Raw genomic sequence first — 13614 nt, forward strand, 5'->3', positions numbered from 1 at the left:
CTTCCCAGAGTCCTGGACTTGTAGCCCCCCCCCCCCCCCCCCCCCCCCCCCCCCCCCCATAGCGACCTGGACGGGAGAGACGATCATCGAATCTTACTGCCCGATTAATTTGCTCAAATCATTTTTTTTTTGACATGGTAGCATGAAACAGAAGAGCCCTGTCTCCCCATTTCACAGGCTTGTTGTCGTTTCATGTTGAGACCTGTACAGGCCAGCCAGCATCACAAGCCCCATGTAAGCCTGCAACTCCTCATCTTCCAGTCTTTTACTGACCTGTTGCCCCTGCAGGTTGGTGAAATGCAGGATTAGCTGCATAATGTCCTCTGCAAAAAAAAAGATGGAAAGTGCTCACAGGGCTGCTGATCCTATACGAATTGCATAATGGGTTGGTCCTGGGGTTAAAATGGGGGGAGGAAAAAATGGCAGGACCTCTTCGTGTGTGGGTTGCCACATGATTTCTCCATTTTTAGATCTCCACTGGCCATCCTCCAGTCTTGTCTCTTCCTCCTGCTCTTCTTCCTCCTTCTCCTTCTCCTCCTCCGCACATGAGCTGCAAAGCTCCTCGGTGCCTGGCAAAAATTCTTCTTCGCTGTCAGAAGTATCTCCACTGCTTGTGGAGAGTGCAAAACTGCAGCAACAGCCTCCTCTAAACTGAGTGCACGCTTCATTGTGTCTGTGCAGAAATGACCACTCAGACCAGGCTGCAAAGTATTCTCATAGACTTCAAAGGTGCACCTGAATAAACATGCTATACCATACATCCAATAAGAGAGAGGAGGCACACTCTTGATCAAGAAAAAACATAAGCGCACGCCTTTGATCTCTCCCCCCCCCCCCCCCCCCCCCTCTCTCTCTCTCTCTCTCACACACACACACACACACATGCACATACATACACACACAATACCATTTTATGGTGGTTAGCTGTTTTATTGTCATGCATTTTACAAGGTAAGATAACCATGTCCTGCATTCAAAACCACTGAAAATGTCTATGGTGGTGCTGTGCCTAATATTGTGCTGGTGTATGCTGGGTAATCGCACAGCTAGCGACTGGGTGACTTTATTCACCCGCTTCGGCTGTTGTCAGTCCATATCCCCTAGATATGGACCATCTCCTGCTAGATTGTTCAGAAGGTTGTTATCATCCATCCAGATGGAGGATCACTAACAGGAGCGTGGGAAGACTCCAGAATCCACTCTGGCTGCAATCCGGTGGATACAGGAGTGTGTACAGGTAAGACCGTTTAAACGGACAGCATTTATAGAATGACTATTAAAAGTCAGACCAGCGAGTGTCAATAATGTTAATGTGGTTATGTTAGTAATACACCGAGTGCTAATATAACAGCTTTAAGATGCATTTGTAGATGTTATTACGTGTTTTACCGTCTTTATGGTGCTAGCTTAAAGTTACGGTGTAAACGTTAGCTTATATTGGAGTAAAGCTGTTACTGTTTAAACGATGTTAGCACAGAAATATTAGCTTCTGTCATGACTGACGAAGTTACTAGTTAATAAAGTTTCCAGTAAAGTGTTTAATCGCAGCCACAGACTGACAGCAAATATCTCGATTAGCTTCAGTGCATCTGTAATAAATATGTGCAAGTTTCAGTGCTTCGTTTAAACTGTATGATACTTATACTGACCCAGGGTCAGTGTAAAATACAATCCTAGCTGTGTGAACAAAGCCTGGCTCCTTTAATCCTGCATGAAAAACCTCAGGATGCAGGCTATTATTACTCTTTCCTGCTGGCACACCTGTCACACCTGAGAGTCAGCTAGAAACTTACAGTGACGTGGACATCATGCAAAGACTGCCAGACTCTGTAATACTGCAAATGATCAGTGACTCAAGTTAACACTAAACTTTAAACGGTACCTCTGTGTCTCTGTGTGCTGAACATTTAGGATTGACTCAGGCTGCATCTGTGTTAGTCCTCTGACAGACTGGTGACCTGTCCAGGTGTGCTCTACCTATGACTACTGGGACAGGCTCTAGCTCCTGTAATAGAAATTTTATGTTATTCTCATTTAAAGCATTTAAGTGCTTATGCATATGCTTAGTTGTGACACTGTTATAGACTGTTCAATGAAGGTTTCTAAAACTAGATGAACTTACTTCAGCAGTTTGAGAAAACAACTCCCTTTACAGGTGCTGATAACGTCAAGGGCACAAAACAGCATAACCATTGATCCGTTAGGTTTCATAGCGAGACACGTGAAGTGGCAGAGCTGACATGACTGAACTGTGATGTTTGATGTGTGTTTGCTCTCCTGTGCACAGTAATAAATAGCATGATCACAGCTCTTTCTGTGTTGCAGACTTTATTTAAAAAATTCCATGACATCTACTATAACTGAACCAACCTGGTGCTCTTCATTTATGGAGGCTGTTGAGTCTGAATGTTGGATGTTGTGTATCTCGTGTTCTCTGGGCTTTGTTGTCCTCAGTCTTTTTGCAGGATCAGAAAACAAAACCGGGAGGCGCGTAAATGTTTCTTCTCCATGATGTTTCTTCAAATGTTTCTTCTGGATGATGATATGACCGTGACACGGGATGCCACCTTTGGTCTTGTGACGAAGCAAAGCTCAGGAAGAAGTGTGATTAAATGGTACCCACATGTTGAGAAGGATGTACAGGGCACCTGCAGCCAAATCCAAGCTTCAGCTTAGTTGTAGTTGCAGAATGCTATAGGACTGAGACATCTAAGGCATCAAATGTTTGATTAAACGGATGAAAAAGAGAAGTTTTTTCCCTATAATTATCACTTCTTAAAATCTGTAGCAACTTCAAGTCTGTCAGCATGCTGAGCATGCTCAGAATGTGACAATATATTTTTGTTCAATATTTAATTTCTTTCAGTTGCAATTGTTAAATGAAAAAATATATATTCTTATAATTTAGCAAACGAATTTATAAAAAAAAAAATACATATATCTGTATTAGTTTTAGTAAATTAATTTGACACCTGTATTGAAAATACCATATTGTATTCATACAGAATCAGTATGGTATCATTGTTTGTCTGTTCACTGATTGTTGAAGCTAAGAGCTACTTTGATCTGTTTAGATCTAAAGTATCCAAAGTTGAGTTCTAATGTTTCTTCACCCCTGTGTGTGTGATATGTGATTTCCTACATGCTGGCAGAGCAGAGCAGCAGTTTGTGCTCACAGATGGTGACGGTGTGGAGAGACGGTGGTATTTCCTCAGAAGAACCAGCAGAGTCACAAAGGACACCAGTCCATCTCACCACCTTGACTTGCTGACTGATGTTCGTCTACACTGCACAGAGGAAATCAACTGACCGAGGTTTGTCCAGTGACGTGTTATGAAATGTATATTTGTTTTATGCTTACAGATATGTTTTTCTTGACAGAGGCTCTGCAGAGGTTAGACAAAGCAGAGAAAACATGTGCTTTACATTTTACTGTGATTTATTGAGATATTTGTTGCCTGATGTTCAGCAGGAATGGAGAAATAGAATCAAAGGGAGATGTTTTTCCTGTTTTTGTAATGATGTAAGTAAATTTTCAATATTATTTATTTGCTTGGTTATATTAGGAGCGTTTCTGAGTGAGGGGGAGAGGAGTCATCATCCAGGTAAAGTGACGTGGATCAGTGGATACACTTGTCTCCCCTTTAAAGGAGACGATCCAAGTCATCCTTAAATGTTAGCGCTTTCAAATACACAAACATTTTTAAAGGACAAAAATGAACATCCAACTTTGACTGTAATACAAAATACATCTTTGCATGTGTGTTTTCAAACTCTCAGATGGGCAGTATATCAGTCTTGGACTGTCTAACCTGCCGGAGCAGCACTGAATGACCACCGCACGAGCATGTTCCTGCAACATTCAGCATCTGATCCTTCATCTGTGTGCTTCTGCTTTTGGTAAGTAGAGTTACCCAACTCCAGTAACTCTAAACACATGCCATCCATTTCTAACGGCCTGGTTACTTCCTGTCAGTTACTTTAGAAACCATGTGGTCACCTGACCTAACACTGTTTCTTCTTCTTCTCCTTAATGTTGAAGTGTCAAATGTCAAACAGCTGGAGAGGAAACTACACCAGTGTACTGGGATGTTTCAGCAACACGTGCCAGATGCTGTTCCTTCATGGTGACATCACCAGAGACAGTCCCGCCCACCTCAGGACCCATTGATTATGATGATCTGATCCATCAAACCCCCAGCAGGTGAACTTTATTCATGACATAACACCGCAACAATGTAAAAAATTAAACAGCAACAGTCTAAATGTAAAGTGCATTCTAAAGTCCTCTTCAATAAATTGTATGCAAAGAGTCATTCAGGTCACTACAGAACCCAGAGTCTTCATCATTAAATCTCTGGTTGCTTCATTTTTTCTATCCTATATCAGATATTTTAAAGGTTATCTTAGGTAAAGTTCCATTCTCATGGTGAGGCAAAGTGCTTTATGTGTGTGTGTGTGCCCGTGTCATGAACGGCTATAAAAGGCCTATAATTAAAGAACAAAGCGGGGTTTGAGTTCGAGTTGCGGCAGACTGTCACTACTTGTAAATGGAACGCAGCCTTCCTACGGCGGACAGCTAATAACAGGAATCGGACGTGGTCCAGCCAAGTCCACAGCAACCACCATAGCAACCGCCTAGCATGACCTTAAAAACATATTCTGTCTTCATAACTATCAAAATCGTGAAATGATTTGCAAAGTGTGAAAGTGTTACAGCTGCAGAGAGCTATGGCGGTATCTATGGAAGCTGTTTACATAGCTAATAATATACGATGTAACCATGGAGACAGTCAGTCACTTGAGCTAGCGGTGCATGTTTACTACAGTGAATAAGGTGATTGAGTGCACAGCGTCCACACTCTGCAGGGGGTAAAGACATTACTTCAATATTGTTTTATATTGATATATATTAGCCTTCTGTTGACCATCACCTCAGGTTCACCATTACAGTTTCAGATTACAGATGCACACTGTCTAAACACATTCAAAAACTCATGTCTCAGAAATAAGCACAGCTGTTCATGTTTGTCATTAGAGTTTTATTTGTAAGAAAATTATGAACTTCATATTGTGCATTAAATAAAAGAACATTTCACAACTCTGAGTCAACAGAAACAGGTAACAGAAATGTCTCTAATGTGTACAGTGTAGTGTAAGCATTAAAAGATCATAAAGGAAAAACTAACATTTATGTGAAACTAATTGTAATAAAAAATGAGCAGGTGCTTTATAGATTTAAAAGAAAGAATCTGAAAACAACACTTTTTTGGTCTAAGTGATCAAAGTAGAAAACAGAACTGATGTTCAAGAACAAACCGTAGCTGCACTAATATTACACATCTCGATCGTTGTACTGAACAGACATGTTGCTTTTAAAACCACATGCAGTGTGTGACCATGACTGTTCACTGAGACCATGAACGCCACTTCGCTGAAGCATTCTTCTTCTTCTTCTTGCCATTAAATTGGAAGCAGAAGCAGCACGAGCTGATTTGATCTACTGAAAGGAAAAAGCAGAACATCTGAGTTGAAACCAGTCAGCTGAAATCATTAAGACAGGAACAAATTCAATGCAGTGTCTCAAGTGGCTTAGCCTGTTACAACTGTTGATACAAGCTAAATACGGTTAACACACAGTGTCAGGGAGCTCCAGTGTGGGAACTAGTGGCTTTAGGTTTGTAGTCATTTAACTTTCATCCATTCATTCATTTAATTCAGGAGGAAGAAATGCCAGGTTGGTGCAGGCTGGTTACATGCATTTGGTCCCATGCTGTCTTTAATTAAATGACTTGGTTCATTTTATGGCTGGGCTGTATGTGGGGTTATATCATGTTATTTGGGCAGGAGTACCTGTCCCCTGTTAGACTTAGAAAGTTTCTCCATAAGTAGAGTTTCTAACTCTTCTAGCACATCTGTGGCTGACAGCTTTTTGGTGGCTCTTTTTACCCCACACTGGTTGTGAGTGTGTAAATAGCCCCACTAGTTATTTTGGGTTGCAGTTAACTAGGGAGGAAGGGGTGGGTATGCCATGATTAGGTGAATAACAATTATATGTGATACATAAATTTCACAATGCATGCATATATCTCTATCAATTAAACCTGGCCTGAGGGCTGCCATTTTTTACATTCAGTTATTTCTCTTAGAAATGTTGGAACTAAATAATGAATGTGTTACAGTTAAAGTGAAACACTGGTCAGTGTAAATGGCTCATTGGGACACAGAAACCTTTAAATTAAACCTGATATCTAGTGTCAAACAATATCAAATAACAAGAAAAAAATACCTTTTCAGTACACGGCCTGAAGTTCTTCTCCGACATCTTCTGCAATCGGCTTTGTCTGCTGGTTTGAAGACAATAAACCACAAAAAAGATGATTTAGTCACTTTGTCTGCGTCATGCAGCTCGAATGTGTCGTGTAACGATGTTGAATAGCCGTCGTTATCCCTCTGCTTTGAGCCTTTTATCAAAAGTTACAGCTAACTTCATGAAGTTGTACAAAAAGGCTTCATTTCGCCGAGACAGTGCGTTTCTGACTATTACATGCATTTGAATGGAGTTCTTGCACGAAACAAAGTATAAGTTTTCATTATGTGAATAACTTGTATTTTACACTGACCCTGGGTCAGTATCAACTTCATGAAGACAGCTGCAACTTTTGATAGAGGACTCACACACACACATATTTATGGCTTTGCCTTATAGAATTCAGCATCTCCGTGCTGAGGAAATAGGTTTTGCAGCTGTTTGAGCTAAGATTTTCAAGTTATTCACAAATTGAAAACCTATACTTTGTGTCGGGCGAGAACTCCATTCAAATGCATGTAATAGCGAGAAACGCACTAACGTGGTGAAATAAAGCATTTTTCCATAAACTTCATAAAGACAGCTGTAAATTTTGAGAGAAGACTCACACACACATTGGGGGGATATTGAAGTCTATAAGATAAAGCCATGAATATGTTTGTCTGAGTCTTCTATCAAAAGTTACAGCAAGCTCTATGAAGTTGATGAGAAACGCGTTTCTCACTGTTACATGCATTTGAATTTAGTTCTTGCCCGACACAAAGTATAGGTTTTAATTTGTGAATAACTTGAAAATCTTAGCTCAAACAGCTGCAAAACCTATTTCCTGAGCACTGAGATGCTGAATTCTATAAGGCAAAGCCATAAATATGTGTGTGTGATTCTTCTATCAACAGTTACAGCTGTCTTCTTGAAGTTGATACTGACCCAGGGTCAGTGTAAAATACAATCCTAGCTGTGTGAACAAAGCTTGGCTCCTTTAATCCTGCATGACAAACCTCAGGATGCAGGTTATTATTACTCTTTCCTGCTGGCACACCTGAGAGTCAGCTAGAAACTTACAGTGACGTGGACATCATGCAAAGACTGCCAGACTCTGTAATACTGTGAATGATCAGTGACTCAAGTTAACACTAAACTTTAAACAGTACCTCTGTGTCTCTGTGTGCTGAACATTTAGGATTGAGTCTGCATTGACTTTATTTATTGAGACTTTAATGTGCTAAAAGCAGGTTGAAGACAGCTCAGAAACATTTGAAGATTAAAATTTAGCATTATGGCTGCTGGTGGTTTGTAAAGCCTATACTCAGCTGTAGTTTTTGTTACTAATTTATGTTTGTTGTTGTTTAACACAGATTTCAGAAGAGCAAATATGCTTAATAGTTTAACTAGATTTCATTTGTCAGTGTGGGACTGCTGAGTCACCTGAAGAACTCATTTCATTCATTCTCCACATGATGTTCATATACAGAAATGTTTCACAGGAACTGGTTCCTCCCAAACTGTGAACTAGTGTGTTTCCATAGATTATCTCTGTATGAATGTACTTTTAAATGAAGGCAAGTGTTTGTCCTTTTTTGTTCCTCAGTTACAGTACGTGATATCTTGATATCAGGCGGTCAACACTGGGGGAAGACAAGAAGCAGACGTACTTCCAAGAGGGAGCTGCAGTGAGGACACAGCCAGGTCACTGAGGTCAGAGGTCAGAATCTGAAACAGCTCAGGTTTATATTTTAGGGGTTATAAAAAATCAAAATGTATTTATGAAGAAACCTTTAAATAATAGTCATAATTATGATTATTATAAGAAATATCAAACATTTAAGTGGATTTTCTGTTACACATGTTGTATTAGCCCTGCAATAAACTGGCAGCCTGTCTTTGTCTTGTATCAGCTGGGATAGGCTTCATCCTCCCGCAACCCTGAATTGGATACATTGTATTCCAATTATGTAATCTGATCATTTACAAACTCAAGGTATCTAATCAAAATGTAAGTAATAATTATAAAATGGGAAAGCAGAAATAAGTGTGACATAAATGTAAATGTGTTAGCTGACATAGAGGACAGCTACATGTAGTCTGAAAAACCTTTGTTGTCAAGTTTGCAGGTATATCAGCACGAGACATTCTTACATAGAAGAGTCTGTTAAAGTCTCTAACTCAGCGAAGCATTATTGGTCCCGTCTGTTTGGATAAATATAGTAAGTTGATGTTTGTCCATTTATTGACACATTTTCTTAAGTGCTTATCCAGTTCAGGATCACAGTGGAGCTGCAGCTGGATATGTTCATTAAATAAACCTTACAAAAGTTAACAATAAACCTGCATCCATGTACGTTGTTGTCCACAGGATAAGAAAATCAAACTGGAACACTGTGGAACATGTTAATAAATGTTTGTGTGTTTATGCCTGTGTCTTTCACAGGAGGCGCTGGAAGGTTTCCCTAATAGTTCCTGGTGAATCAAAGCAGAACCATAAAGGTTGCTGGATTGCATGATGGCCTTACCCCTGAGCAGTCATCCTGTTAAAGGAGGAACCAGTTAGAAGCTGTTTTCAAAGTAGCTGAGCAGATTTCATCTCAAGTAAGCGATTAACTGTTTGTTCATCTGTTCTGCCACTTAAAGAGCATTTAAGGACGTCTTTTGAGTGTCCAGCTGAATTAATTCTACTGGCTCTCATGGTCATTTGTTATTATAGACATATTTTTCATGTTCATCCAGCTATTTAGTAAATTCTATCTATTTAGTAATATCCGTCAGCTATAAAATGTAATATAAATATAAAAAATATCTAAATATCTCCTGCACTTTATATTTTAATGATGTAAGTCTGTTATCGTGTTACATTAGCATTCCTCACATATCAATGAGATGCTGTACAGTACAATCCTACTGACGCAGCAGAGGGATAACGACGGCTATTCAACATCGTTACACGACACATTCGAGCTGCATGACACAGACAAAGTGACTAAATCATCTTTTTTATGGTTTATTGTCTTCAAACCAGCAGACAAAGCCGATTGCAGAAGATTTCGGAGAAGAACTTCAGGCCGTGTACTGAAAAGGTATTTTTTTCTTGTTATCAAAAGACATTTGGAGTGGCAGCTTCTGCAACTGGTTGCACTAAAGTACAGCTTACAGTCTAAGAAACCACAGTGTTGATATTCAGCACAAAGAGAAAAGCTCACTTGTTTGAATTTATTTACAATCATAGTTTTATAAATTCTGAATGTAAACATCTTTTACAGCTTTGATATTGTTTGACACTAGATATCAGGTTTAATTTAAAGGTTTCTGTGTCCCAATGAGCCATTTACACTGACCAGTGTTTCACTTTAACTGTAACACATTCATTATTTAGTTCCAACATTTCTAAGAGAAATAACTGAATGTAAAAAATGGCAGCCAGGTTTAATTGATAGAGATATATGCATGCATTGTGAAATTTATGTATCACATATAATTGTTATTCACCTAATCATGGCATACCCACCCCTTCCTCCCTAGTTAACTGCAACCCAAAATAACTAGTGGGGCTATTTACACACTCACAACCAGTGTGGGGTAAAAAGAGCCACCAAAAAGCTGTCAGCCACAGATGTGCTAGAAGAGTTAGAAACTCTACTTATGGAGAAACTTTCTAAGTCTAACAGGGGACAGGTACTCCTGCCCAAATAACATGATATAACCCCACATACAGCCCAGCCATAAAATGAACCAAGTCATTTAATTAAAGACAGCATGGGACCAAATGCATGTAACCAGCCTGCACCAACCTGGCATTTCTTCCTCCTGAATTAAATGAATGAATGGATGAAAGTTAAATGACTACAAACCTAAAGCCACTAGTTCCCACACTGGAGCTCCCTGACACTGTGTGTTAACCGTATTTAGCTTGTATCAACAGTTGTAACAGGCTAAGCCACTTGAGACACTGCATTGAATTTGTTCCTGTCTTAATGATTTCAGCTGACTGGTTTCAACTCAGATGTTCTGCTTTTTCCTTTCAGTAGATCAAATCAGCTCGTGCTGCTTCTGCTTCCAATTTAATGGCAAGAAGAAGAAGAAGAATGCTTCAGCGAAGTGGCGTTCATGGTCTCAGTGAACAGTCATGGTCACACACTGCATGTGGTTTTAAAAGCAACATGTCTGTTCAGTACAACGATCGAGATGTGTAATATTAGTGCAGCTACGGTTTGTTCTTGAACATCAGTTCTGTTTTCTACTTTGATCACTTAGACCAAAAAAGTGTTGTTTTCAGATTCTTTCTTTTAAATCTATAAAGCACCTGCTCATTTTTTATTACAATTAGTTTCACATAAATGTTAGTTTTTCCTTTATGATCTTTTAATGCTTACACTACACTGTACACATTAGAGACATTTCTGTTACCTGTTTCTGTTGACTCAGAGTTGTGAAATGTTCTTTTATTTAATGCACAATATGAAGTTCATAATTTTCTTACAAATAAAACTCTAATGACAAACATGAACAGCTGTGCTTATTTCTGAGACATGAGTTTTTGAATGTGTTTAGACAGTGTGCATCTGTAATCTGAAACTGTAATGGTGAACCTGAGGTGATGGTCAACAGAAGGCTAATATATATCAATATAAAACAATATTGAAGTAATGTCTTTACCCCCTGCAGAGTGTGGACGCTGTGCACTCAATCACCTTATTCACTGTAGTAAACATGCACCGCTAGCTCAAGTGACTGACTGTCTCCATGGTTACATCGTATATTATTAGCTATGTAAACAGCTTCCATAGATACCGCCATAGCTCTCTGCAGCTGTAACACTTTCACACTTTGCAAATCATTTCACGATTTTGATAGTTATGAAGACAGAATATGTTTTTAAGGTCATGCTAGGCGGTTGCTATGGTGGTTGCTGTGGACTTGGCTGGACCACGTCCGATTCCTGTTATTAGCTGTCCGCCGTAGGAAGGCTGCGTTCCATTTACAAGTAGTGACAGTCTGCCGCAACTCGAACTCAAACCCCGCTTTGTTCTTTAATTATAGGCCTTTTATAGCCGTTCATGACACGGGCACACACACACACATAAAGCACTTTGCCTCACCATGAGAATGGAACTTTACCTAAGATAACCTTTAAAATATCTGATATAGGATAGAAAAAATGAAGCAACCAGAGATTTAATGATGAAGACTCTAAAACCCACTGTCTTGGCGAAATAAAGCGTTTTTGAACAACTTCATATAAATCGCTGTAACTTTTGATAGAAGACTCAGACAAACATGTTTATGGCTTTATCTTATAGAACTCAATATCCCCGTGCTGGGCAAACAGAACAGGTTTTGCAGCCGTTTGAGCTAAGATTTTAAAATTATTCACATAATGAAAACCTATACTTTGTCTCAGGCGAGTTTCCCATTCAAATGCATGTAACAGTGAGAAACGCATTGTCTTGGCGAAATAAAGCGTTTTTGAACAACTTCATATAAATCGCTGTAACTTTTGATAGAAGACTCAGACAAACATGTTTATGGCTTTATCTTATAGAACTCAATATCCCCGTGCTGGGCAAACAGGTTTTGCAGCCGTTTGAGCTAAGATTTTAAAATTATTCACATAATGAAAACCTATACTTTGTTTCAGGCGAGTTTCCCATTCAAATGCATGTAACAGTGAGAAACACACTGTCTTGGCGAAATAAAGCGTTTTTGAACAACTTCATATAAATCGCTGTAACTTTTGATAGAAGACTCAGACAAACATGTTTATGGCTTTATCTTATAGAACTCAATATCCCCGTGCTGGGCAAACAGAACAGGTTTTGCAGCCGTTTGAGCTAAGATTTTAAAATTATTCACATAATGAAAACCTATACTTTGTTTCAGGCGAGTTTCCCATTCAAATGCATGTAACAGTGAGAAACGCATTGTCTTGGCGAAATAAAGCGTTTTTGAACAACTTCATATAAATCGCTGTAACTTTTGATAGAAGACTCAGACAAACATGTTTATGGCTTTATCTTATAGAACTCAATATCCCCGTGCTGGGCAAACAGAACAGGTTTTGCAGCCGTTTGAGCTAAGATTTTAAAATTATTCACATAATGAAAACCTATACTTTGTTTCAGGCGAGTTTCCCATTCAAATGCATGTAACAGTGAGAAACGCATTGTCTTGGCGAAATAAAGCGTTTTTGAACAACTTCATATAAATCGCTGTAACTTTTGATAGAAGACTCAGACAAACATGTTTATGGCTTTATCTTATAGAACTCAATATCCCCGTGCTGGGCAAACAGGTTTTGCAGCCGTTTGAGCTAAGATTTTAAAATTATTCACATAATGAAAACCTATACGTTGTTTCAGGCGAGTTTCCCATTCAAATGCATGTAACAGTGAGAAACGCATTGTCTTGGCGAAATAAAGCGTTTTTGAACAACTTCATATAAATCGCTGTAACTTTTGATAGAAGACTCAGACAAACATGTTTATGGCTTTATCTTATAGAACTCAATATCCCAGTGCTGGGCAAACAGAACAGGTTTTGCAGCCGTTTGAGCTAAGATTTTAAAATTATTCACATAATGAAAACCTATACTTTGTTTCAGGCGAGTTTCCCATTCAAATGCATGTAACAGTGAGAAACGCATTGTCTTGGCGAAATAAAGCGTTTTTGAACAACTTCATATAAATCGCTGTAACTTTTGATAGAAGACTCAGACAAACATGTTTATGGCTTTATCTTATAGAACTCAATATCCCCGTGCTGGGCAAACAGGTTTTGCAGCCGTTTGAGCTAAGATTTTAAAATTATTCACATAATGAAAACCTATACGTTGTTTCAGGCGAGTTTCCCATTCAAATGCATGTAACAGTGAGAAACGCATTGTCTTGGCGAAATAAAGCGTTTTTGAACAACTTCATATAAATCGCTGTAACTTTTGATAGAAGACTCAGACAAACATGTTTATGGCTTTATCTTATAGAACTCAATATCCCCGTGCTGGGCAAACATGTTTTGTAGCCGTTTGAGCTAAGATTTTAAAATTATTCACATAATGAAAACCTATACTTTGTTTCAGGCGAGTTTCCCATTCAAATGCATGTAACAGTGAGAAACGCATTGTCTTGGCGAAATAAAGCGTTTTTGAACAACTTCATATAAATCGCTGTAACTTTTGATAGAAGACTCAGACAAACATGTTTATGGCTTTATCTTATAAAACTCAATATCCCTGTGCTGGGCAAACAGGTTCGAAATAAAGCGTTTTTGAACAACTTCATATAAATCGCTGTAACTTTTGATAGAAGACTCAGACA

The 13614-nt window shown here is 38.9% G+C and overlaps 1 long non-coding RNA gene across 10 annotated transcripts; it reads left to right on the forward strand.

The window, feature by feature from the left end:
* The first annotated feature begins 898 nt into the window (after positions 1-898).
* LOC146684476 (uncharacterized) lies at positions 899-11086 on the forward strand. 10 transcript variants are annotated; one of them, XR_014917171.1, is made up of 9 exons: positions 899-951; positions 1157-3314; positions 3567-3675; positions 3781-3900; positions 4043-4204; positions 7899-8012; positions 8739-8896; positions 9324-9381; positions 10327-11086. It is a non-coding gene; the product is annotated as an uncharacterized LOC146684476 (long non-coding RNA). The 10 variants fall into 10 exon arrangements; XR_014917174.1 differs by having other exon boundaries at positions 906-1237; positions 2455-3314; positions 10327-11077; XR_014917176.1 differs by having other exon boundaries at positions 914-2615; positions 3158-3314; positions 10327-10921.
* The last annotated feature ends 2528 nt before the right edge of the window (positions 11087-13614 follow it).

This window comes from Copadichromis virginalis, linkage group LG20 (assembly GCF_057382275.1).
Source record: "Copadichromis virginalis isolate Kocher_CV1m ecotype Utaka linkage group LG20, C_Virginalis_male_GT1.1, whole genome shotgun sequence".
NCBI lineage: Eukaryota > Metazoa > Chordata > Actinopteri > Cichliformes > Cichlidae > Copadichromis > Copadichromis virginalis.